We start from the raw sequence: 25,816 nt of genomic DNA on the forward strand, positions 1-25,816 counted from the left end.
TGTTGTGAACAACCTCCTCCACCTTTTTAGATAACGCTTTTCCACTGGATGATTATGAAAGCCCATGTGTATGGCACATCTTATTGTGCCATCTCTATCTCTAGGGATACAATAGTATATGAATGCTTGACAAGTTTTGATACATTCTGGTGATTCACCACAGTGCTTACAAAGAAGAACTCCAGTTTCTTTGTTCAATGGTCCCACAGGTGGTGCAGAGTGAAGCTTGCCTTTCTACTGAGTCTCATTCACTGCTCCAAACATATCTACACAAGCACAATCAATGTTATAACACCTTAAGTGTCCACAAAACCTACTTATTGTCATTATTCCTTTAAAGGCATCAGCACAGCTGTTCTTGTATGTTGTCCAAACATGTCCATCAAGCCTTTGCTCCATGCCTTTCATGTTAGAACCATCTTTGCAAGGTGGAAGCTCAAACAAACAGTAGCCGTCATATTCAAGCGGAAGCTCATCATGTTTTTGACTAACTTGTGCTGAAGAAAGAGCAACATGAAGAGAGCTAAACAGTGGAATCTTCTGAAGACTTGAAAGAATGCTAATATATTTTTCTACCAATTTTTGTACTTGCCACTTTTGTAGCTTGTAAACACCTCCATTGTTATCGTGAAGCTTATACCCATCACTTCCATCCTCCAATGAAACTATAGAGAGAGACACAACTACATCATCTATAGAAGTTGCTTTAGATAGAATAATGTCTTGGTCTGCAAGTTGAAAATACTCCTTTAGAGCACTAAGACTAAAATCACACATCTCTGTGTCATATCTAATTGAAAGAACTCTCTCTTCATATGTAATAAGAACTGAGTGAGGCATTGTAAGAGTGAAGCAACCAAAAAACCCACAGATATCTTGAAAGACAAATGCAGAGCTCAAGACAAGATAGATTCACTTTTAATATCCCAAGCCAGATCCATAGAAATCATTGGCATTAGTAATAAATGGGACGGTATTTAAAAAGGTCATGCAATCATCTGTTTGATAGGGACGGACCATGAGTAATAAATAGGATGGTATTTAAAAAGTTCGTGCAATCCATGAGAGATAAAAGAACAGGAAAGTAAAAACCTCTATCACAATTTACGAAGAAAGTAAAAGCTTTTGTCACAATTTACGAGGATAGAAGCTTTTGATTATGTTCACTTAAATTTTAAAACATTTCCTTTTGGTCTATGCTCATTAAAGATTAAAAACATTTTTCTTTATAGATCATTTTCAATATTTTGAAAAATTTTGAAAATTAATTTCAATTTTTAAATAATATTGTGCAAAAGTCATGCTCTTGACAAGCGCCAGGTCTCTGTTTCCACAACACTTTGTAGAAACAATTTGTTCTCCAAGAACTGCTCACAAAGCTCTTTGTTATTGCATTTGGAAATGCTATTCTAACAAGGCCGGTGAGGGGAAATGAACTATTTTGTTTTCATCTCCTCACCAAGGGTTTCCTTGTTGCATTTGGAACAACAAATCTCAGAAAGCCGATGAGAGAGCTTGTTTTCTTCTACTCACCAATGGTTTTGTGGTTGCGTTTGGAAACACATTGTTGAGAGCGCCGGTGAGACGTGACCTTGGAACTAGAGAGGGATAGTCCTCACCAAGGCTTGACGATTGAGTTTGGAAACGCTACTTGGAGAAGCGAGGTGAGGAGACTAGCTGAGGATACGTTTGGAGGAGTTGAGCGTACTCGTTGTAGTAGCACTGACATTTTCCAGCTGTTCGCACATTAAAGAAACACATTTGTAGCTGTCCACAACAGATTTTAAGGTTTGCTGAGATCTTCAGTTTGCAGGTTTTGAGTCAAGAGAGTTCGCAGCTCGCAGGTTTTCAGTCAAGACAGTTCGCAGTTTTTCTGTCAGTTGGCAGCGCAGCCAGTTTACAGTACAACAATCCGCAGCCCTAACATTGTTGCAGTCCGGATACAATTGTCGGGCATTGTTGCAGCCTGGATACTGCCAGATCAACATTTGCAACTGCCAGATCAACATCAGCCCGAAAACTGTTGCTGTCAGATCAACATTTGCGAGTCATACAAAAGGGCCAGACAATGTAAATAATACTTAAAACTTCAATGTGTGATGCACGGTTAGCAGGACATTCGCTTTTGTAGAGATGGGGCGAGGAGGTATAATCCGCTTTTGTAGAGATGGGGCAAGGAGGTATAATCCAAAATTGGGGTGTTGTCATATGCATGCATGACATGGAGTTTGTGGGAGAATAGTTTATGTAGAGTGCGTGTTTCGCACACTAATTTGGAAAACCTTGTCTGTGAGAAGAGTTATTTTTAAGGTGATAGAAATACTGTTACCACAGGAATGTTCATATTTGATCATCAGGCAGCACTATTCTTAGCTAGAAAAATAACTTACATGGTGACATACTGTCATTTGGCCCTTATTGATGGTTGACTTACAATCCTTTCATTCCAGGCGAAAAGAAACTATGTCACCTGCAACAGAAGCAGCCTCTGTTAAGTACGGTGCAGGCTCTGCTAAGTATGGTGCAAGCTTTGTTAATCAAAGTGATTGTTCACTCTTTGTTGCAGGCTTTGTTAATTAAAGTGATCGTTCACTCTTTGTTAAGTATGATGCAGGGTTTGTTAAGTATGGTGCATATTCGTTAAAACACTCTTCATTCAAGCATAGAAAAACAATCTAACTCTGGCTGTGGCATCCATAATAGAGTAGGGTAAGTAACGGTTCATGGTAGCCAAAAGACAGAAATTAGAGCCCGCATATTGTGATCATAGTGTGCTCACCATGGGGTTGCAGCTTGGGTTTCCAAACGCAAGTTTGAAACCTCTGGTGAAGCAATGGATTTATTTATTGTGCTGAAGCAATGTGGTTTCAATTTGAAGCTTTTTATGGTTTTTCTCTTGCAGGTTTGCAATGGAAAAATCTGTAAAGAGGAAGACAACAAAGTCGACACCCGCCGAGCAAAGTCCCAGTAAAAGTTTAAAGAAGAAACCGGCTTTTGTATCCGTTGAAGCTGAAGAGATCATCAATGTTGACACAAACCCTTTATCTCAACCAACAAATGTCGTGCAAGACAAAGATGTAAACTCTGAAGTTATAGAGAATGATGATAAAGATGGAAACAATGCTCTTATAGTAAGTAATATCCAACTGGTTGCAGATGGTGATGTTATTGGTCGTTGTAGGGTATTGCCAGTTGTTTGATAGGTGTCCTCGCAGTTGTTTGATAGGTGTCCTCGTATACCTCTATGCAGGTTACTACCACATGCCAAAGTAAGAGGTCTCCAAAAAGATGTGAATTCACATAAAATTGCATTTGCTACAGAGAACTATATGTGAGAGAAGGGAATGTTTGTGGTCTCCACTTGTCTTTGCAATGGAGAAGAAACCTTGGTAACAAATATCATTAAGGCTTCTTGGGATCCTATGCTGGAAGCAGATATGGAGTTTGAAAAAGAGGTGTCCTTAAAGAGAGCTGAAATTTATGTCAAAGAAATTTTTTTTTTTGTATGGAAGGGGAATCACAAGAAAAAGGCTTGGATGAAAGTTATAACCGAACGTTTCAAAGAGGATAAATCAAGACATGTGAGAGCTATATGCACTCTCATAGATCCAAGGAAGGTTCCAGAGATAGCTCTTCTTGCTTCTTTGCAACGCATGAACGTGTAAGTTTTTTTTTTTTAATCTTTTTTGTACATTGTTCTCTCAAAGGTTTAACTAATAAGTTATTATATCTTTTTTTATGCAATAGGCTAAATGAGCATGCAGTGATTAGACCATTGCTTCGAGATGTGCTAATTAATACCAACAACATATGTGGGAGTGATACAAAGGAGTATATTGATACAAACCATGACTCTTTGGTTGTAGAACCAAAGAGTCATAGTTTCCATTTTTGAGAGGCTACTTGGCAAGGTTTGTGTTTCAGGTACTTAATTAAACCCCTTTTTTGTATTGATAGATTTGGTGTATGCAATTATTACTTTTATTTGTGAGCTATGTAAAGGTTGAATATAGCAAGGAAGTTGCATCGGCAACGAAAACAATTGAAAGAACTATGCTAGATGAACAAAGGGAGGATACGTTACAAAAGGAGAAGTCGAAGATTCAAAAACGAATTTTTGGATAGAATTGACAAGGTATGTTTATTTTGATAAGACAAGTAATTGAGCTTATTTTTTATTTTGAGAATTTAGGTATTTATAATTAAACTTCTGTCAAGTTTTACTTTGCATACATCCCAAACTTGTTGAGCAATGGAAAAAGACATTGTTTGATTTGCAATTTGAGGGTTAGGACTCATATGTGACATTGGAGAAACTTAGAATGCTTGCAACTTCTGATTTAAAATTTGAAAAAAGAGTTAGAATTTTAAAACTATTAGAAGCTCAAGAATTACAAGGGAGCAATACTTGATACCTACAAGAGAAGCTGATTTTAAAGGGTAAGTCAATTTATTATTTAGAAGTATTGGAAGACATTGGTATATCTAAATGCTAAATTCATGTTTTTACATGTTAATTTGTGTGACAGTTGGTTGGTGAGAGAAATCATTTTGGATAGGGTTGAAAGCTTGGCCAAGTCTTTACTTGAATCTTCACTTGAAAGCATGGAGGAGCCATTGACAATGCCACTAGACCCTACTTTAAGAAAGTATTTTGATGAAGTGAAGTTGGAAGCTCGTAAGTATATGTTTCAAATGTTGAGAAGTAGAGATGCAAGAGGGGATCTCAAATCAAGAAAAAGTGCTAATGAGACAAAGGAGAATTAATCCATGGAACTTGAAAAAGCGGCACAACGTGTTGTTTTTAGGTAAATTCAATGCTCTTTTTTTCTTTGATTGTTTTTGGTGTACATTGATGTGAATGTTTTTTTGAATATGTGTGTCTATTTAGGTTTTTTAAACACCTTGTTGTCAACAAGTTGCTTGATGAAATACCAAGTGTTTGCAAGGCATGGTGTAAAGTGGGTGACTCTCCTCTATGCATGTTTCCTTCTACCATGCATGGATTGAGTAAATGGGAGATAGAAAATTGTCCATGGTGGATAGACTTTTCTTCAGGGAATCGAGTGGAGGAGGAGATTGATATGTATGAATTGCATGCTGGTAAGAGATCCACAACTTCTACGGTTACTTTGGACAAAGAGGCTACAAAGAAAGCATCAAAGAAAGACATCGCTAGCAAATCAAGAGGTTAGTCTTTTCTCCTTAAATACAACCATTTGATACAAGTGTTACAAGCTTTTGGGTTCTCTTTGAATATGTGTCGTTATATGGGTTTTCTCTATATTAGGTTGGGGTGACAAAGACATTCATACTCAAGAGATTGCAGAAATTCTTGTAGAAAGTGGTAATGTATTAGGTGAGTATTTTTATATAAAAAGCATGTCTTTGTGTGCTCTTTTGCTTTCCTAAAGAGTATATTTATGTGTGTGTGTAACTTGCAGAAGACTCAACTCTTGCAAAAGAATTTGTGACATATATTCACAATGGGCCATCAAAGATACAATCCTATAGAGACACATGTTTTGAATCTATTTTTGGGTGTTGTATTGGTGATTATATTGAAATGGGTAGAGATTTTGAGAAAGGAAGAAATAACGAGGCATATGGAAAGATGCATGAGTTTTTCAGCTTGCATGCTTATAAGGACCATCATTATCATCATGGAGGAAAAAAAGTGAAATGGGCAGCAGGACTTGTTTTGATAGACTTTCCCACAAGTATGGTGGGAATAGATGTTGGCGAGTAGGTTCCTTTGTGAGATATGTTGACAGAGGATCATGTACGCTATGGTATCTCCATAGGGGCTACTAGTCTTGCTGATGATGGTTGGTTGGTTATGATTAGCCCATTGGATGATTATCCTACTTACATTGAATTTTGCTTGAAAGATTTTATTTGTTCTTTTCTTTAAAAAAATTGTGGTTGAAACTTGTAGGTCTTTGCCTCACTTGGATTGAAAAGTATGCATATTGTCAGGGCCTAGTTGTGGAAAGAAGAGTGGTGATGGGAAGCAAAATACCATATGGAGGTTGCAAACAAGGGGAAAACACTCGCAGTGTGAGTAATTGCATAACAATTGATAATACCAAGCTCTAAAAGTAATGGATTGATGATTTAATACTAATACTTTTTTATTGTGATGTGCATGATAGGTACGATGTAGCATACTCATATTTGCTCATCGAATGGGTTACTATCGAACTTTTTATTTTGAGGATAGTAAAGCTCTTTTCAAAGGTAATTCATTGCAAAGTGATGATGATTTTTGGGCTCATTATATGCCTGAAAGCAAGAAGACATAACATCCACAATCCTCTAGGTTAGTTTGTGGAGTAGTTCAAAAGAGTATGAGCTTCATGGCTTGTGTTCTACACACTTGTTGTTCTCCAGGGGGTTTAGTGATCAACATGGGTTGTGGTACAACACCACTATCACATGCAGCCATAATATTGGGATATACATGCTTTGATTTTGACAATGATACATCAATCATCAAGGATTTTGTGGAACCTATTAAGCTATCAAGTGAGAAGAAGTCAATTGCATCAAAGGAAAAAGAACATACAAGAGGAGTGGAGGAGTTTGTGGTCAAACCGCTTGGAAATCCTTTTATGATGGATGACTAGTAAGTTTTACATTGGGTATCTCTTAGACCTATGCTGCTTACTTTGGATGCTTACTTGCATGGATATTTGACTTATAAGTACCTCTTGGTACTTTCTTAATTAAGTTTTTAGTCTTGCGATAGTGGATTGTGTGCCATAGAAAAGATGATGTTCTTTGTGGCCTTCTTTTGAAGTAAGCTAGTCCTTATATAATGTAGTTAGTAGTTACAGTATAAAAAAGATTGATTTTTAGTCAATGCTCTTTCTTTATGTATGTCTGTTTATCAATGTGTATGTCATGAAAATTTAATTTTTCTTTGTGCCTTTGTTAAGCTTCAAGATAGGTATCATTGTGGATATAGCATTGATTGTTATTGGTGGGAACACTTTTCCAGTACGCTTCCTTTTTATGCAGAGCTAGAGGCACAAAGAATGGCGGAAATGACTCATTTGATGTTGATTTTGTTGCTGCTCCAAGGAGGAAAAGAAGAAAGTGTGATATTTTTGATGATGAGTGTGAGGAGGATAAATAATTGTGCAACCTGAAAACAGTTATCTGGATGTTTACTTTGATAGTATCTTATTGTAGTGCTTGCTAATTATGCTTTGGGTTTAAGGGGTATGTAAGGTGTTATTATCGATTTTGAAAAACCAAAATTGTTGTCTCTTATAAATGGAAACCATGTGTGGTTGTTAATATGTCCTTCTCAAGCAATATGTCTACTTTGATGTCTTTTCCATAGTATATTGGTCTCTTTGGTTTTAAATCTTTGTGGTTTTTTTTTACATTAGAATCATGCTTTCTATTCTAATCTCTTTGGTTTTTCATTAGTTTCTCTTTGTTTTTTAGTTTGTTTGTTACACACTCTCTCTAGTCATGATCTACATATGAGAAGTATGAGCAGATTATTTGTGTGTTTCTACAGAAGATTGTAATTTTAATTTTTTTTTATGTCAGAAATATTTATGTTTATGGTTTTAATGACAAAGAAGTCATGGATGTTTATGCCTTAAACATATGGCAAGCATGGTAAGTACTAAACATATGGTAAGTACTAACTTAACACTAGAATGGTAACCTAACAGGACATAAAAGTGTTCTTTCAGGGTTTTGGGAAAAATTTCCAAAACCATAGTAGATCCACTCATTTTGAAAAATCCTTTCATGAGCTTATAGTTCAATAACTACTACATATGGGAAAAATGAGAAACTTGTAATTTTTCTCATCCCTTGGTCACTACAAGCCTCCAAAGTTGATGGACCAGTGCATTTTGCCCAAAACAACAATTTCTTACGGTTGATTGCATATAAATAAGAGTGGGGATTTTTGTAGGACATGAGATAAAATGCCCCGTTAACTTCAGTGGGTTGGTGACCAAAACATATGGTTTCTTTTCCCTCACTAATTGTTTTTTGGGCAAAAAAAATAGGTACAAAAAAGTTGCATTTTTGCCATTCTGCAGACCTATCATTAAAGTTTCTATAGTCACGCTCAATACATATACTATATACACGTTTTCTTAGTTCCCTTTGGGCCTTTGGATTCAAAAGGAGCCATGGAGCATGTCAAAAGGATAATGGATCTCTTACAATTGGAACTTTGGGGGCAATAATAAAGTGCTAAATACAGCAAACATGAAAAAACTGGTGACGAAGGAAATTTGGAATGGCGGCCTCTACACCAAAACAAACTCCATTGCGCCACAAGGGAAATGAGATGAGGGCACCACCTAGTCTTGGAAGCGTGGACTAGGACTGCTACACAAAGAGAGAGAGAGAGAGAGAGAGAGAGAGAGAGAGAGAGAGAGAGAGAGAGAGAGAGAGATCACTATGAATGAAGCATTAACCGTAGTGTGTGTAGAAGGAATGGATGACTTCAAACACTCCCAACACAAATAGCATATAGATTACCAAACAATCACTCAAGGATTAGCCAAGATCACATCAAGCACTCTCACACGCATATAAAATATTTCTCTTAATTAACATAAGTAAGAGGAGGAGAGGTTACTAGCATGAAACAATTTGCACTCTAGGGTGTGCAAGAATAGAGTGAATGAATGAGCTTATGGGCTCATGGTGAGTGATACAAAGGCTCAATGGGGCTGAGGGAGGCTTGAAATTACAAAGGGGAAGGCCTCTTTATATAGGAAAGAGAGTGATTAGGAGTGAGGTTAAGATCCAAGTGTAATTTGTACAAATGAAGCTTGATTAGGGACATTCAACCAATGAAGAAGCTCCTTCCAAGTGATTTGTTGACCAATTAGCTCCATCATCACTTGTGTTGTCTTCACTCCTTCCTCCATAGCTTGAGTCCAAGAGCTTCCTTATTTTAAAATGTAAAGAATCTACATAAAATCAATACATATCTAGTAATAATAGAAAGGGGTTGAATGAGAACTTATGAATTACAACAAGATTAAGCATTACTTGACAGGTGATTAGAAGAGGAACTTTGATGGGTTTTTGAGCTTGAGAGAGAGGAGGAAGGAGAGGAGGGTGAGAAGACTAATGGCTGATTTTAGAGAAGGTCTCAATGTGGAAAAGGAAGGGTGTGTCTGTGTAAAGGTAGAGGGGGTGGTCTCCACCACAGTTGAAAAAACTGGCGTCCACCATTTTGGCCATATCTCCTAGACCGTAGATGCAAAAATTATAAAAAAAATATGGCCAGGATCTCCAGCTCATCAGCTACAACTTTGATGAAGACAACTTTTCTTGGATCGTAGTGGAAGTATTGTTTAAAAATTCAGCAAAATCATGTGTCTGGTTTCTTCCTTTACCAAGTCTTCCACTTGGGTCCCATTTGTTTGAATCATCATATGGCTCCAAAGCCATGATAATATGAGCCACTCATGACCCTTGAATCATGGGTGCATGGCTCCACAACCACATCATATCTTTTCTTTTCACATTTACATATTTTCCCTTCCCTTTACCACTAGGTTCTCCCTCTACCTTTCACCTCCGGTGAACTAGTCAAGAAAAAATCATTTTTTTAAAAAAATTTCCAAGAGGTTGTTCTCACTCTTACTTTTATTGTTAACCTCTAGAAGCAAGGAAAACCAACAAAATATGATAAACAAAAATTTGTGATAGGCTCGGATCATAGCCCCCCCAAACCTGGCTAGGGGTATTTATGCCTCTAGCCTACTTTCTTTGATCTTGAGCTGACCTTATCCTGATGTGATAAGGCTTTAGACGCCATCCATTTGTCCTGGTCTTGTGCACTTTACCATCAATGTCTTGAAGTCTGTAAGAGCCATTTTTGAACTTTTTGGTGACCAAGAACGGGCCTTCCCATCGGAAAAAAAACTTTCCATCCTTACGAGTGTCGAAGCGATTGTCATATCGAAGCACCAGAGATCCCTTTTTGATGTCTTTGGATGCTATCTTTTGGTTGAACTTTTCTCTGCGCTTCTCTGCTTCTTGAGAATAGTGGTTGATGGCTTCTTCACGATCCAATTGAAGCCTCTCTAGATCCATGATCCTTTGATGTACTTTCTCCTTTTGAGAGCCTACCTGGCTACCCAATATTAGAAGACTTGTTAACTTCACTTCAATGGGCAAAAGCGCCTCGTTTCCATAAACCAAATGAAAGGGTGTGTACCCTAATGTGGTTTTGAAGGAGGCTCTATAGGCCCATAGAGCTCCATTCAGGTGTTTGTCCCAATCTTGGCGCCTGGCATGTACCTGTTTGGTGAGAATTTTGCAAATGATTCCATTTACCTTTTCCACCAAACCATTGCACTGAGGGTAGTAAGGAGTAGAGTGTTGATGCTGAATATTTAGCTTCTTCATGAGTTCTCCTACCAAGTCTGCTCTAAACCCTGGTCCTCTATCAGATAGTATTTCAAGAGGGGTGCCAAACCGGCAACAGATGTGGTCAAAGATGAACTGACTCACATCCTTAGCAGTAATTCTATTGTTCGGCATAGCCTCAGCCCATCTAGTCGTGTAGTCTACTCCCATGATGATGTACTCTTTACCTGACTGAGTGCGTGGTAGAGGCCCTATGGCATCAATTCCCCACTTCTCAAAGGGCCCATATACCTTTATTGGGTTCTGAGGTTCAGCTATGAGCCGTCGTGGTCCTGCTTTCTGACATTCATCACATGTTTGACACCAGTATTTGACATCACGATGAAGACTTGGCCAAGTAAACCCAGCTTGTAGAACCTTTCTACTAGTGACGTCGTGTGCAAAGTGTCCTCCGCACATATCATCGTGACAAGCTTTTAAAATCTCTTCAATTTCACTGTTCAAAGGAACTCTCCTAAGCACACCATCCTTACCAAGACAATACAAGTCATCATTTACTATGCGATACCTGGTAGCCTTCCTAGCTAACCATCGCCTTTCCCCTGCATTCAAGTGTTTAGGAGCCTCTCCTTGCTCCAGAATGTGCATAATATCCTCCAAGTCCTCCTTGCCTTGCTGAAGTGGAAGTTTGATGGCCACTGCTCCCACTATTGACTCATTTAACTTTGATGATGCTAGGTGGTCTGCATCCTTGTTCTGGTCTCTTGGCACATGATGTACTTGTGCCTCCCTAAATCTCCTCATAAGAGCTTTTGCTTCTCTCATTTTAGTAGAGAGACGGGCATTTTTGCAAGCCCATGTACCTTGCATTTGCCTTACCAAAAGCATGGAGTCACCAAAAGCGTTTAATCTCTTAATTGAATTATCGAGGCACCAACAAAGGCCATGAATTAGAGCATGATATTCTGCTTCATTATTGGAGTGGACATCTTCTAGAGTGATCCCTTCACCATGGATCCTCTCTCCCAATGGGGATAAGACCACGATGCCTGCAACTGCCTTATCCTTGGTTCTCTTGTATGCTCCATCAAAGTAGAGGCTATAAGCATTGACCAAAGCCTCTAGAGCTGGAGGTGGTGGAAGTTCCTTTCTCTTCAAATGGAAAACTTTTTCATAGCACTTGTTTGTTAAAATGTCGGCTAAGCATGCTCGAGTTGTTCTTTCAACCTGTATTGTATAATCAAACTCTTGAAGTCGCACCACCCAAATTGCAATTTTGTCAGAGATTTCCATATGTTGTAGTGCATAGGGAAACATATCCTCCACAGTGATAATTACAAACCTCTTCGGCAGCAAGTATGGCCAAAATTTGGTTACCGCAAACATGAGAGCTAACACTAGCTATTCCATCAGGGTGTAGGCCTTCTCTGTGTTTTCCATGAGGCGGCTAGCAAAATACACAGGCCTCATAAAGGAGGTTTTTGGATCTTTTTGTAGGAGGGCAGCACCAATGGCTTCTTCTCCCACACTAGGGTTTACAAAGAATGTTTCTTCCCAACAAGGTTGGAGGATTACAGGGAGTGACCCTAACATTTTTTTAATCTCTCTAAAATGCCCTTCACTTTCTTCACTCCAAACAAGCGTCTCTTGACGAGTCAGCTATTGTAGAGGAAATATCACTTGGGAGAGTAAGTGTATGAATCTACTTAAATATCTTAGCTTTTGCAAGAAGGAGATTAATTGTTTGATGGAAGTTGGGGAAGGTAGATTTAGCAATGTTTCTATCTTTTCAGGATCTACCTTGATTCCATCAATGGACACTACATGCCCTAATAGTGTAACCTTGCTTTCCCCAATGTGACATTTGTCCTTGTTTAGTTGTCCACCCAGCTTAGCTAAACGAGTAAATCCTTCATCAATCTTACCAAGATGCATACTTTTGGAGCTGTAAATACAAAAGTCATCTATGAAAACCCTTATGGACTTACCAAAGTAAGGTTGGAAGACCATGTTCATGAATCGTTGAAAGGTGGCTGGAGCGTTGGTGAGACCAAAAGGCATGACTCGAAATGCAAAACATCCCCATGGTGTGATGAAGGTAGTCTTTTTCTGGTCCTCCTCTGCAATGCGTATTTGAAAGTAGCCAGAGTAGCCATCACACACTGTGTATCTCTCATGGCCTGCTACTTCATTTAGAATCTCATCTTGAAATGGGAGAGGGAAGTGGTCCCTCTTTGTTGCAGCATTTAGTGGCTTGTAATCCACGCACACTCGCCATTTACCATTCTTCTTTGGCCTCACCACTACTGGGGAGACCCATTCTGAATCTTCTACTGGGTATATGAATCCTGCTTCTAAGAGTCTCTTCACCTCAGACAACAGTGCATTTTGTTGCACAACTTCTAATCTTTTTAGTTTTTGTACTACTGGCTTGCTCCCTTCTTTTAGATGGATATGATGCTTCAATGCAGTGACACCTGTAATGTGAGTGTAATCAGAAATAAACAATGATGCATGCTTCTTGAGAACATTTACATAACCCTCCTTTTCTTCTTCCTTTATATCCTTGGATAACATCTCCTCTAGGCTGGCATCCCACACATTCTCCATTTGGATCCTTGGGTTGTCTTCTGATGAGGTAGTTTCCTTTATGGTGACGCCCATGACTTCGAGAGTGCTATCACTCTCTTCACTTGAACTCTCTTCCTCGTCCATGGATGAGGAGCATCCACTTGAGCTCCACTCATCAGTTGACGTCTCTAGTTCAAGGTTCTCTTGTCGCCCATTCTTTAGGTTATAAACCACCTTCCGACTATGGCCACCCATGCGAGGCCTCAACTCCAAGTCTCCCGTTGCCCAATCTTGCCTAGCTCCTATACCCATGAGCCAAGGTCGTCCTAAAATAAGGGGGTATCCTTCTCCCTTTACTGGCATCACATAAGCATCAACCTCTGTAGTGATTCCAAAAACAGAAACTCTCAAAGCTTTCACTACACCCACACAAGTGACAGAGACATTATTGGCCATTTTTGCCCTAAAGTTTGATGATTCCATTACCTCTAAACCCAATTGATGCATTAGCTTTTCTGTCATGACACAAACCTCTGCTCCACTGTCAATGTAAGTTTTTGGAATCCGTTGTCCCTTGATTTGAGCCTCCACCAAAGGCACTATATCCTTGAGACCATATGCTTTGATTACACTTACTAGCTTACTTCGCTTTGCCCTCGTGCTCACCATTTTTGACCATTGTCGTCGAAGCTTTGGGGAGATATGAAGTAGTTGTGGCCAAGTAATCTTTGGTCCTTGAGAACTCACATCAGCTGTCAAGTCATAAGGTTGTGTCCGAGATCCCATAGGGAAATCAGAGATGTCAATTTGAGACCTAGTACGGGTCTTTCTCTTCTTGGCTTCATCTTTAGTTGCCCGAGATGTACTTGCTTCATTGCTTGCATCCTTGCTTGTTTCTTTACCTACTTCATCTTGGACACGCACACGTTTGATAGGCATTGTAGCCACTTCATCTATCTTCATCTTCCCTTTAGCTATTTCTTCCTGGTTGCTTCTGCCCTTGAGGACCTCCTCCATCCTTATGATGCTCACATTTGGTTGAGTAGCAGGGGCTTGAGCTTGAGCACGAGGTGGCTACAAAATTTGAGGTTGCGGTTGCTCTTGTGCTTGAGCTCTAGCACGGGGTAGACTTACTTGTTGTCGAGGACCTCTGACAGGGTAGTCATATCTTCTGGGATGAGGGCAATTATACATGCCGTGGCCAATTTCCCCACAATTGTAACACAACATTTCCCTTGCTTGACGTCGCATTGGTGGCCGATTCCCACCATTTCCCTCAATAGGCCTTCTTGCACCCTGCACAAGATTTACTCTCAACCCCTCTAGCTGGTTTGTGAGATTGTTTATTTGTTGGAGCATATCTTCTTGTTGACCTCTATTGAGGTCTGGTGCATTAGGAACATTTGGAGGTATGTGAGAAGCTTCCATAGTTGTGATATTGTCTCCCAAAGCTAGCTGGCCAGCTTGGGCTTGATAGAGAATCTTTCTATTCTTTTCCCTAGCAATTCTTAAGGCATCTTCAAAAGCATTTGGAAATTTGCTCTTTACCTTCTCCCTTAGCAAGGGGTACAAACCTGAGATAAATCGATCCTTTTGGAGGCAATTGGGAGCTCGCTCACCAGGGTTTAGTGAGTCTGACCATTGCCCCCAAAGTTTCAGAAAACCTTCCTCATAGGTTGCATAACCATGAGGGTCAACTTGATGAAGGGACAGAAGCCGTTGCCATAGTTCTTCTGCCGAATTGGCTCGTTGAAATCTTCGTAGGAAAGCCACCTTCAATCCCTCCCAATCAATTCTTTGGGTTGGATCTAGAGCCTGGAACCATACCCTAGCTTCTTCTTTGAGCACCAAAGGAAAAGCTCTCAATTTCAATGCTTCGTCATCCCTCCCGGAGACAAGGAAAGCCATCTCCAAGTTATCCAAAAAATCCCCAGCATTTTCCCCACTACGCCCAAAAAATTTTGGGAAAGCCATCATAAAAGTTGGTTGCCTTCCTCTCAATACAGCACAAAGATGAAAACGTCTAGGCCCAAATCATATCTTATTAAGGGTAGAATAAATGGATTGATAGATGCATTAATCTCAGCTAGACGACGAGGGCCTAGTAAGTCCCTTATGATGTTTTGGAACCTAAGCTTTGTGCTAGCTATTATATGCACAGTTTGTCCAGCAAGAGGTTGGAAAGGTCCATATAAATCCCTATGATTCATGGAGTATGCTTAAAGCAAGATGAAGATGTGAACATCAAAAGATACATTATACTCCAAAATAGGAAATATTATAGGGTCAGGGGACAACAATATCTCTCTCAACCTCTCAACTCCAAAATAGAAGACCAATCTTTGTTGGAAAAAAATCTTTCTATCAATGCGCACATTCACCCTAATATTCTGAACTGATTGAAAGTTGTAGAAAATGGGATTATTCATTGGTGCATTAATTACAAACTTCCATGAAGCACTTCATTGAAGTTGAGCTCTCTTGGATCCCACCATTTGAGAGATGCGAAGAATTTGCTCACCAGTGATTAGCCTAGCTTTGGTGTGACCATCTTCAGCTTTGTAGAGTTCATAGGGTTCGATGGCTACCCTCTCAACCACCTTGAGCCTTCTTGCTAGTAGTAGTTGGAGTGCATCACCATATGTAGCCTCTTGCCAATACCGCACCCCATTGATGTGTAGCTCCCCCTCCAAAAACTTGTTAATACCCGAGTTTGAGAGTGCTTTCACCACCTGAAGTCGAGGCTTCAAAGGATGTGTCTTCACACTAGCCACAAAGCACTCAACACAATTTTTTGACCTAGGGACTTGATGACTACAAGATTTTCCTTGAAGCAAAGAAGGGTGTGTGTAGTTAACTCTCTTTACCCGCATACGTGCCGTTTGTCGATAAAGACGCTTCTTTTCTCGAGCTTCTTGGGGAGACCATAGTGGAAGTCTCGGAGAATTTGATGGATCTTCCTTCATAGGACTGATAGAGCGCTGCTTGAGAACTCCTCAGTGGGGGCACCAATTTATGACGAAGGAAATTTGGAATGGCGGCCTCTACACCAAAACAAACTCCATTGCGCCACAAGGGAAATGAGATGAGGGCACCACCTAGTCTTGGAAGCGTGGACTAGGACTGCTACACAAAGAGAGAGAGAGAGAGAGAGAGAGAGAGAGAGAGAGAGAGAGAGAGAGAGAGAGAGAGAGATCACTATGAATGAAGCATTAACCGTAGTGTGTGTACAAGGAATGGATGACTTCAAACACTCCCAACACAAATAGCATATAGATTACCAAACAATCACTCAAGGATTAGCCAAGATCACATCAAGCACTCTCACACGCATATAAAATATTTCTCTTAATTAACATAAGTAAGAGGAGGAGAGGTTACTAGCATGAAACAATTTGCACTCTAGGATGTGCAAGAATAGAGTGAATGAATGAGCTTATGGGCTCATGGTGAGTGATACAAAGGCTCAATGGGGCTGAGGGAGGCTTGAAATTACAAAGGGGAAGGCCTCTTTATATAGGAAAGAGAGTGATTAGGAGTGAGGTTAAGATCCAAGTGTAATTTGTACAAATGAAGCTTGATTAGGGACATTCAACCAATGAAGAAGCTCCTTCCAAGTGATTTGTTGACCAATTAGCTCCATCATCACTTGTGTTGTCTTCACTCCTTCCTCCATAGCTTGAGTCCAAGAGCTTCCTTATTTTAAAATGTAAAGAATCTACATAAAATCAATACATATCTAGTAATAATAGAAAGGGGTTGAATGAGAACTTATGAATTACAACAAGATTAAGCATTACTTGACAGGTGATTAGAAGAGGAACTTTGATGGGTTTTTGAGCTTGAGAGAGAGGAGGAAGGAGAGGAGGGTGAGAAGACTAATGGCTGATTTTAGAGAAGGTCTCAATGTGGAAAAGGAAGGGTGTGTCTGTGTGTAAAGGTAGAGGGGGTGGTCTCCACCACAGTTGAAAAACCTGGCGTCCACCATTTTGGCCATATATCCTACACCGTAGATGGAAAAATTATAAAAAAAATATGGCCAGGATCTCCAACTCATCAGCTACAACTTTGATGGAGACAACTTTTCTTGGATCGGAGTGGAAGTATTGTTTAAAAATTCAGCAAAATCATGTGTCTGGTTTCTTCCTTTACCAAGTCTTCCACTTGGGTCCCATTTGTTTGAATCATCATATGGCTCCAAAGCCATGATAATATGAGCCACTCATGACCCTTGAATCATGGGTGCATGGCTCCACAACCACATCATATCTTTTCTTTTCACATTTACATATTTTCCCTTCCCTTTACCACTAGGTTCTCCCTCTACCTTTCACCTCCGGTGAACTAGTCAAGAAAAAATCATTTTTTTAAAAAAAATTTCCAAGAGGTTGTTCTCACTCTTTCTTTTATTGTAAACCTCTAGAAGCAAGGAAAACCAACAAAATATGATAAACAAAAATTTGTGATAGGCTCGGATCATTGGGTTTAGCATTATGACCTCTAGAAACCCATAGAAACTACTCAATATCTAGCCAAGTTTGTAGCCTATGATTAGATATGGTTACTACCTACAAAATACACACAATTGGCCTAAGAAACTAGCAATATTGAGAAAGTTATACTTGCTACTCTAAAATGTATCGTATTCTTCAGCAATCAAAAAACTCAACCATCATCATATACTATGCTATATAGCATATTAGGTCCCCCAAAACTCAAGGAAGATTAGCTTTATGTTATACATTACACTTACACAATCAAAATTGAATTTGGATATCAAGAAAGCCACCAAAAAAATCATAAAAGTGCTAATTTTGGGCAAAAAAACAGGATTATGCAATTCTTGTAAATTGGTCATAACTTTCAATTTTAACACTTAGCTCTCCCTACAAGCATCAAAACATGTTGAGAACTATGAAGGCCTAACCTCTAGCCATCTAAACCTCACAAACATGAAGTTTAGAGTGATATAGTTGCCAAAATTTATAAAAAGCCAAAAATAGGACCAGTTTTTTCACACAGTTTAGGTTCAAAAATGTTGTGCAAGAGTAAGGTTAATGGTGAGATTGATACTCCAAAAAAAATACTAAGTTTTTTTATCTCATAAGGCAACTTTGTTTAAAACAGCTACACACACACACACAACCCCCCTCCCCCCCCCCACCCAACACACACACACACAAATTTCCACTAGATAATCTTGTAAAAGATTCTAGGTGGAATGGGTTAAAACACCCTTGTATTAGTTTGCAAAATACCTGTTTCCTATGGTTAATGGTGAGATCAATTAGTGGAAATTACTTTTCTTATGTATGCCAATTGTTTTGCTCAACACTCTTTAAATAAAATACACCTTTAAGCCGTCAATTGATTTTAACCTATTTCTCATTGTGTTGAAGCATAGTGCTTTTGTGGGAAATTTGTCTTGGGAGTTTTTGAATCAAGGGGGTCACCTATAATGTATGTACCTATCACTCGGTTTCAATAAGAGGATATTTTTAATTTAAAATATTCTCATAGTTTTACTTATAGAGGGGGTTTCATCTAAGGCACTTAAAAAAAAAACAAATTGTATAGAAAAAGGGTGTGTTAATCACAAAAAATCCTCTAATAGAGAATTTATATAATACCCCTTGAATGCGTGTGATATGCTAGTTTTTTAATACAGTGAGCCCCTTAAGCCTTTGACCTCCCTTACCTTTGCCTAAACTTGGGCTTGGTGGGACTCCCCCTTAGACTAACTTGGTAGTGGCACCTTGGTAACCTTGGTCAAACAAATCTTTTTTGCATCGTGGCACATGAGTCATCCTCGAGAATCCTAGGGGCTTGAAACTCCCCCCTAACACAATTATTTGGTCTATATCATGCCCTATTTGGTCATAATTTGTCTTAGAAAGTGGACTTGCCATACAAAAACCGTCTTCTTATCCCCAAAAATGCAAGAATCTTGCTTCTCAACATTGTTCTACGACATGGAAAAATATTTTTATCCCACCCATTGCTAGAGTAACCATGATTTGGATTTCATTTCCCTTAGTACCTTTGGGCTCTACAAAATCAATGATCAAGCTGACCTAAATTCTTACGATTCTAGATTCTTTTCTATAAATTGGATTTTTGTGAATTGGCTTGTAATGATATTATCATCATTTTTAAGTTACCTCCAACTTGCTTAGGGGAAGCCTTGGGGAGATATATGGTGCACCATCATGTTGATAGGTTTAAAAATAACCTTAATTACATATACTCGTACCTAGCATGCTAAAATCTAAACTCATGCACCATAGCATCTTGGATAGATTTATGTAATGAACCCAACATTTTTCAATAAAAGCATTTCATTTACTTTGTAAATATTTAAGGTTTGCATTTTATTAAGTCAAAGAGCATTCTAATGGAACGATCGGATCAAAAATCAAACTTTAGAACTATTAATTATGACCCTTATTCACTTGAAAACAATAAGGTTGATGCGAAAATTAAGCCTCAAGATTGTAACTAGAGATAAGAGTTGACTCTTGGGAAAGAAGGAGCAATTTTAAAAAATGAGGAGTATTTTTAGGAAAGAAAGAAGAGGGAGTTAAGTTTAGAGTTTTTGTCTTGGAGCTCAAGCTTCTTCTAAAATTGGAGAACCGAAATCGTGCATCAAAATCCGTGTCGGCAAAAATAAAAAATAAAAAATAGTGAAAGCCGCATCGTATACGAACTTATCCCTCTATTCTTAGCTGGCCTTGAGAGCTTTTATAAAGACCTCTCTCCCCTCACTTTCAAGAGAGACACATACACTCTCAAAAGCGAAAGCTCTCTTGCCTTGACGTCGGAGTTACCTTCTCTACCTCAACCTCTCTCCCTCGAGCTATTACCTTCAAACCATCTCCATCTCCAAGTCTTTCTCTACCATCGTCATGTTGCCCTTGGAATTCTTGAATTCTCTTTCTCTCTTTTCCTCTTCTCTACTTTGATACGATGGCCCTGAAGCAAGTGACTTGAAGCTCGAAGGACGTTCATGTTACTCCACCTCCAAGGAAGCTGCAAAGGAAGGCATCAACTACTCCAAACGTTGCTCAAGCGGAGGTATTGGTCGCGGAAGAAGTCAAAGTCATCCAGCCTTTGACTAGGGAAGCTAAGCATAGGGATTCCCTTAAACGTGATTTATCGCAAGAAACAAGCATATGTTTTCATAGATTAGTGAAAGAATTGTTTGATAAATTGCCACTGTTTGTTGAATTGTTATTGCGTAACAAATTTTTATTGTTTGATAAGTGGATTTTGATTGATATGAATAATTGTGATCATGTTTGAAGAATCATTTAAAGAGAAGAATTGTTGAGAGAATATCTTTTGCTCCTTGTGGTTAGCGAGATGATTCCACGGCTAGCGGAGATTAAGTTGAGGTTATCGGCTCTCTTTTGTTCCTCGCGGTTAGCAAGATGCCTCGCGGGTAGCGGAATGCCTAGCGGTTAGCAAGATGCCTCACGGTTAGCGGGATGCCTGGTGGTTAGCAAGATGCCTCGCGGGTAGCGGGATGCCTCACGGTTAGCGAGATGGGAAGGTTGTGCAATTCACGGTTAGCAAATAAATCCTTTGCAAAGGCTCTGTTGGTTAGACAAAGAAATTCCACGGGTAGCGGCAACTCATGAGCAATTGGAGAAGTTATTTTTGTTGAGTAATAGGGCTGTCTTCATTAGGCCTTGTTTGAAATTGTTTTGGTGTTGTTTGAAGGGCTGTATAAAAGAACCTGTGTTTGGAATTAATTAAGGAACATTGTTTGTATATGTAAAACAGTGTGGCAAAAAAGGTGAGTGTGGGGTGGAAAGTGGGGGCTGGCTCAGGTTGCCAGTCAAGGATAGGTGTTCTCAATTAGTCGAGAAACTCTCCACTTCCTCTTACTAAGAGAAGTAAAATTAGAGACTCATTGTGCCAAGAGTCCAGATGACCCAAATCTACGTGACACAAGATTACTATTTAGTTTAGACTAAGTCTCATATCATATTTATGGTTTATGGATGGCAGTCGTGCCTCTTAAACGTGGAGAAAAAGGTGTTTTTTATGGATTCTAAATATGTCAATGGGATTTCATTTTTATGTTATAAAATAGCTTCACTAGAATCCTAGAGTTATCGACCTGGCATGTGGCGTATGGCCCTTATAACCACGTAAATGATGGATACAACACTTTCTCTCTTTTGTTGCTTGTTTCTTTACTTTGTGGAACCATCTATCAACAAGTAGTGTGCAGCATTTTTGGGCCAAGCTCGTTGGCATGGGAGGCATTTGATGTTTGTCGTGCATTTGAAAATCCCTATTAATCAGGCAGCGCATGCCAAAGTTTTTGAATGGACGCAGGAATGTGATCTGGCTTTTCGGAGATTAAAAATTCAGGTGTCTAAAGCTCCGATTATGATCCCTAGTCCAAATTGGGGTCATGATTTTCATGTATTTGTGGATGCTTCTGACCGGGCCATTGGCAGTGTACTGATGCAAGAACAAATTGAAGGTTGGTTTCGACTTATCTATTATGCCAGCCGAAGATTATCCTCCGCCGCAGAAAAAAATTATTCTCTAATAGAAAGAGAATGTTTAGGGATGATTTATTTGGTGAAAAAGTTCCGTCATTATCTGTTGGGCCGACGGGTTTTCTTTCATGTGGATCATTCGGCTATTCTATACATGGTGCGCCAAAAAAATTTGAAAGGAAGATTGGCTCGATGGGTGCTTTTGTTACAAGAATTTGATTTTGAGGTAATACATCGTCCAGGAGCCCAGCATGCGGTTGTTGATTACCTTTTTAGGCTAGATTCCGGTGAGCCGCCAACGGGGGTGGATGATGAATATCCAGATGCACCTCTCTTTTTAACTAGAGCTATCGTGGATGATCTTACAGTTACACAAAAACCCGGGATGATCCCCAGCATTCCATGGACTTGGTATGAGGAGATGCTTCATTTTCTAGACAGTGGTGAAATTCCTTCATTCTTGTCAAGTCATCAACGATGACGGATGGCTATTAGAAGCAGGATTTTTGAGATTGTCATGGGGAAGCTATATTATCGTATGGTTGCGGAGGTCTTGCTTCGATGTGTTCTACCACAAGAACAAGGATCTGTTCTTGAGGAAGTCCATACGAGCATTGCAAGGAGCCACTTTGCAGCATTGATCACGGCCGGCAAGGAAAGTTCTACAATCAGGATTATGGTGGCCGATATTGTTTCAAGATGCGAGTGGCTTTGTATGACGGTGTGATGTGTGGCAATGGTTGGAACAACCTACTAACATGTCCAGAATGCCTTTTCAGCTAGTATTACCTTTGGAGCCTTTTCAAAAATGGGGTTTGTATTTTATTGGGCCTTTTAAACCAGTAGTAGCAGCTAACACTAGTAATAAGCATATTTTGATGGCCACGGATTATGCAACTAAATGGGTGAAAGCATGGCCTTTGAAAGATAATACAGTGGTTTTTGTTGTTGGGTGCTTATATAAGGATGTTTTTTCTAGATATGGCTATCCTATTGAGCTGGTTAGTGATCGGGGTAGTCATTCTTGAATAAGGTGATGGAGAGAATGCTACAATTTTACTTTGTATTGCATAGGAAATCTTCTCCATATTACCCTCAGGCGAATGGGCAGGTGGAATCAACTAATAAGAAATTGGTTCGTATCCTGACAAAGCTAGTAAATATGCATAGAACGGATTGGGATGTGAAACTTCCTTCCGCATTATGGGCTTATCATACAGCATATAAAGTGGCAACAGGATTTACTCCTTTCAAGTTGACATTTGGTATGGAGGCAATTATCCCAATGGAGCATGTGGTTCCGAGTTTGCGAATGCTTATTGAGGTTTGGCTTCTTTCGGAAGATTCCATTGTTTATCGTTTGGATGTTTTGTAGGAATTAGATGAAGAGCGGTTGCACAGTTTTGTGGTGTTGCAAGATCTGTAGTCCAGACGAAAGAAATGGCTGGATCGCCCTAAAGCACGGCAATTTTTACGGGGTCAGTTGGTCCTTGTATTTCATTTCCGCCTTAGGAAGATGCCCAGGAAGCTAAAATTTTGGTGGTCTGGACCATTATGGATTTTTAAAGCATGCGGGCCTACCTCCTTTTATTTGGCTGACTTGCGGGGGGAGGTGATTTCTGTGTTGGTCAATGGGGTCCGGCTACGTCATTATTTTTCACCTACCTTGATCCAGTGCCCCTTTGCTGTGGTACAAGAGCTGGAAGCCGCCCTAATCATGATTGGAAATTCTTTTACATGCAATCTTGAAAAGCGGGGAAAGGGCAATGATGATTGCGACACTGTGTCACATCCTATTTTGAGAACTCTTTGTGAGTGGTTTATTGCATGCAGTACTATACCTTATACTCTCCTCCCGTTCTTTGCGGCGCGTGTGCAAGGCTGTCTTGCATCATTATTCTGTTCTTCTTTGTATTTTTGCCACCATGACAGCCTCCCTGTTATAAGAGTTCTGTTTACTCCGGTGCAGCAGCAGCTGGCTCTACATAGGGTGGACGCTTGGTTACAATATTTGTCTTTGCAAACCTGGATTAGGAAGGTATTCCTGTTCACCCATAGGCCACGGCATTTATTGAGCAGTTAGCTACTGGTGATGTGGTGCAGATTAACAATTAGTAGATTCAATTGACAACGGAAGTTGCTGCTTGCCAAGTGATGGTGTTGTGCGAGCATCACACGTTATTCTTGCTATAGAGGCAAAACTAGAGTTTGGTCTGAAAGTGAAAGGTGAATATAAGTTATCAGGGCTCACTGATGCAGTGATTAAGGGATGCATATCGCTGGTTCTTGGAGGCAATTTGGTTGCAAGCCAAAACCTAAACAATTTCTATTAAAGCGTGTAATGTATTTCATTCGGTCACTTGGGCCGGTGGCTTGGTGAGCGATCATCAAAGAACAATTGCTAGCAGAATGTCAAAGAGTGGTGGGACCAATGGGGCATAGCACCCCAAAAAATACCAAGGCTAGGAAGCTTCTTACTTTGGTGTTTCCCTGGGAAGTTTTTCCTCTTACCCTTCGCCCTATGTGTCACTTTGAGGATGATCGATTTCTAATACGCGGTACTACACAGTTGGCACAAACTCAGAGTCATGAAGTGCCTGTTGTGGGGGTGTCTCACACAACTGCTCGCATCGTGGATGTGCGGGGTACGTCGATTGTAGTGGTAGCCTCTAGTGCACATGAGATGGTCAGTGCAGGAACATCAAGCCAAAAGCAAGGACGGGAGGAAATCTTGCCTTCCACACCACCTCCTACTGCAACATCAACTTTGTCGAGGAATTCCGTTGTTGCGCGCTGGCGACGCAGATTACAAGAGCGGGCGACAACCTCCACTCCGGTTGGGACTGGCTCTGCGCGAGTGCGGATACTTCCTGCAACATCAACTTTGCCAGGGGATTCTGATGTTGCGTGCTGGCGATGCAGATTACAAGAGTGGGCGACAACATCCACTCTGGTTGGGACTGGCTCTACGGGTGAGTTTACTTCGTAACTAAAAAATTCCGGTGTTAATATAACAACTGCTACAATGGAGGAGACTCTTCCAGCAGTTCTGTCGTGGGAGACAACTGCCGTAAATCCCTTTGATCAGCTCCAGGTGTGTGTCGAACATTTTTGCAGCGCATTGCAAAGGCATTACATTCGGCTTGGCCAGCTCCAACGAGTCATCTAGCGCAAAACGCAGGTGACGGCTTTGCAGGCTAGCATCGCGGAGTTGACAAGTCAAAATGAAGAAGACAGTGTTCTCTTCCCGTGTATTGTCTTCTATTATGCCTTCGTGTGCTTTAAAGTTGATATAATGTAAGGCAGTGTGAGGATACTCATTCCCGTAATGCTTATTGCTCCATTACGGGCAATAGCTATTACAAACCAAGGTGTCCCATGCAAGTGTTTCCCAAAATAGAAGTATGCCAAGTGCTAGCAATGCAACAAAAATGCTAAAAGGGGCTTAATTTGAAGTGCAGTATCTTGAGAGCTCACATTTTTGCTTTTTTTGGATATAGTCTCCTATAAAAGGGGATGAACCTGAATTTTTAGGGGCTTTTTGGCTTTTTGCCATTTGAGTTTTTTTGCTCTTGGAGCTTTTTCCATAAGGGTTTTTTTTGCCAAAGGTTGTGCCGGCTCAACGAATCAAATGTACATGGTTTTGTATATGCAAAAGGGCCATTATTGCTGTCTCTTGGAGTCATTCCCCCTCCCCCCTTCTCTTCTCTGCTTGGGCACGTGTGTTTCCGGCTATGTGTCAGCGTGTTTGCCCCCCCGAGGTTTGTTGTGCAAAGGGAGATAGAGAGAGGCTGTCTGTGTGTGGAAGGCTGTGAGTCGGGCAAAACAGAATGATTGGATCTGTTTGGTGCATTGCAAGGCATCTATGTGTATGTTCATGTGCAGGTAGTGGTTTTCTTGCAAGTAGTGTCGAGTTTTGAAGGTGAACTCTAGTGGATAGGGGCACTGTGTATACCCTGGGCTATAGTGAGGCATTGTGTTGTGTGTTGGGTGTGTTCCCCTTTCCCCCTCTCCATCTTCTGGTGCCCCCACGGAAGAGCTGTCTGATGCTACAATTTGAAGTTTGAAGTGGTGTTTGGTAGGAGACAAAATGGTTGGCTAACAGTTGAAGTGTTCAATGGTAAAATTTGAAGCTAGCATAGATGGTGGAGCCAGGTTTTGGCCCCATATTTATGGGCGTCGAAGATCCCAAATGGTTAGAAATTTTGAGTTATGGTTGCTGTCAATGCATAAGTTGACGGATGGAAAAAAGCTGCAGACGATGCTATATGCAGAATGGCCAAGGTTTGGTTTGATGGTTTAAATAGCAGTGATCAAGGATCATGGTAGAGGTTACAAAGTCAGTTTTTGGAGCGGTTTTG

General features: G+C 40.1%; 2 pseudogenes; both read left to right on the forward strand.

Annotated features, from left to right (window-relative positions):
- The first annotated feature begins 965 nt into the window (after window positions 1–965).
- On the forward strand, window positions 966–5,749 carry LOC147435928 (uncharacterized; annotated as a pseudogene).
- Window positions 5,750–6,006: 257 nt separating this feature from the next.
- On the forward strand, window positions 6,007–7,141 carry LOC147435929 (uncharacterized; annotated as a pseudogene).
- Window positions 7,142–25,816: the final 18,675 nt, after the last annotated feature.

This window comes from Adiantum capillus-veneris, chromosome 18, assembly GCF_014529385.1.
Source record: "Adiantum capillus-veneris isolate H3 chromosome 18, ASM1452938v2, whole genome shotgun sequence".
NCBI lineage: Eukaryota > Viridiplantae > Streptophyta > Polypodiopsida > Polypodiales > Pteridaceae > Adiantum > Adiantum capillus-veneris.